The sequence below is a fragment of the Octopus bimaculoides genome, chromosome 4, assembly GCF_001194135.2.
Source record: "Octopus bimaculoides isolate UCB-OBI-ISO-001 chromosome 4, ASM119413v2, whole genome shotgun sequence".
NCBI lineage: Eukaryota > Metazoa > Mollusca > Cephalopoda > Octopoda > Octopodidae > Octopus > Octopus bimaculoides.
In genome coordinates this window covers 22,585,849-22,587,940 of record NC_068984.1, presented here as the reverse complement: position 1 = coordinate 22,587,940, position 2,092 = coordinate 22,585,849, and the positions used below count along the sequence as shown (strand labels likewise).

Sequence of the window (2,092 nt, the reverse complement as noted above, 5' to 3'; positions counted from 1 at the left end):
CAACTGTCGTCTTAAACTGTGTATGGATAAGCTGAAGAGTTTCGTTCAAATCCCACGTGGGGAGTTGTAGTAAAAAATATATCAAAAGAAGGTAAATTTACATATTTTTTATAAGACAGAATATTTTGTCTACCGGTTTCGGGTTTTGCTAATCATGACTGGGAAATTGGTGAAAATATCGTAGTTTTGTAGTATCTTAACGGGTTTTTAGTCCATGTGAATTGTAATGCAATCAACATGGGATAAAAGCCCTTAAGATACTTCAAAATTGCAATATTTCCAACAATTTCCCACTCATGATTAGCAAAATGCGAAGCCAGTAGGACATATATATATATATATATATATATATATTTATATATATGATGTGAAAACCTCGAGCCTGAGGAAAACAGCGAGACCACGGTGGTGCTCCAGCATGACCGCAGCTGCATGGCTGAAACCAATAAGAGAATATATATGTGTGTGCGTGTGTGTGTGTGTGCGTGTGTGTGTATATATGTGTGCGTGTAATAGTCACATATAATATCAACTTATATATATCAGTTAAAATTGATTTCAATGTGGTCAGATATGTCCACTGGCTGTTGTGCGGTAAAGCAAACCTCCAGAGAGCCGAACAATAGTGCGAACACAAGCAAGAGGGAGTAGCGGAAAACGAACAATAAAAAATACTCTGGGATTTTAACATACACTGCGACCAAGTCATAGAGGCGAGACGACCAGATATCGTGCTCATCCATGAAAAAGAAGTAAAGATAATAGATGTTGCAATATCAGGCGATTCGAGAGTGAAATGTAAGGAAACAGAAATGATTGAGAAATACCAACCACTGAGGGACGAGATAGGAAAGTCATTGGGCATGAGGAAAGTAATGGTGATACAGGTGGTAATTGGAGCATTAAGAGCAGTTTCCAAGGGCTTTGAAAAACATATTAAGAATATTGGAGCTGGTGTCAGGCTCGAGGTGATCCAGAAGACAGCATTGTTGGGTACAGCTCGCATTCTAAGGAGAGTATTGTCTCTGAGTTACAGGAGAAGGCACTACTTGAAACCTTTGGTGATTTGTTATTGTCTGCTTTCAAGTAAAGAATAACTAGTAATTAAGAACTGTCCGAGAGTCTTTCAGAATAACAATAATAATAATAAAAACTATAATAATAATAATAATAATAATAATAATAATAATAATAATAATAATAATAATAATAATAATAGTAATAATAATAATAATAACAATAATAATAATAATAATAATAATAATTGTTCATCATCATGTATTTAGAAGTTGTGAACGAATCTTTAGCTTTGTGCTTATACATCAAGTATTAACTCATTTTTGGTCAAGAAAGTCTAAAAGGCGTAACGTAATTTTGAGGGAAGTAAAGTTATAATCAAGTTTCCATTTACGATTGACTTCATTAACACAAGTGCTGTAAGCACCAACATTCTCATTCTTAATTCTTAAAACTTGTGTTTATGCAAAGGAAGGAGAAGAAAAACACACCGTTAAGGAGACAAACAATTAAGGAAATTTGATATAAAAGCAGATTTTGATCTGTATTTGATTCTTCTGATTGATTTTCTTTTCAATTTTCTTACATAAGATTGTGGGTTCGTTCCACAAATCAAATAAATCAATCAACTTGCCATTGATTTAGTTTCAAAGACTTGCTCTGTTGGTATAGTTGAAGGTGATATCTCTCAACTATACTCACGCTGTGGGTAACTCTGAAGAAATTTTCTGAATTACAAGTGACCAATTTCCACGGGAACATTTTACAAAGTGAAAAACCTAACGTCACTGTTTAAACTGAGAATATGATGCGAAACGGCAGGCACGCTTGCACTTATATATACATTCACGTCTATCTATCTATCTATCTATCTATCTATCTATCTATCTATCTATCTATCTATCTATCTATCTATCTAATATATCTATCTATCTATCTATCTTAGCTACGGCGGTACATATTCTAAAATTGGAACGATACAGAGAAGATTAGCATGGCCCCTGCGCAAGGATGACACGCAAATTCGTGAAGCGTTCCATATTTTTCTTTACTGTGTGATACACGATCCCTATTG

The 2,092-nt window shown here is 34.3% G+C and overlaps 1 non-coding gene across 1 annotated transcript; it reads left to right on the top strand.

Moving 5' to 3' along the window:
- The first annotated feature begins 1,959 nt into the window (after nucleotides 1–1,959).
- Nucleotides 1,960–2,063, top strand: LOC128247704 (U6 spliceosomal RNA). The gene has a single exon (XR_008264072.1). It is a non-coding gene; the product is annotated as a U6 spliceosomal RNA (small nuclear RNA).
- The last annotated feature ends 29 nt before the right edge of the window (nucleotides 2,064–2,092 follow it).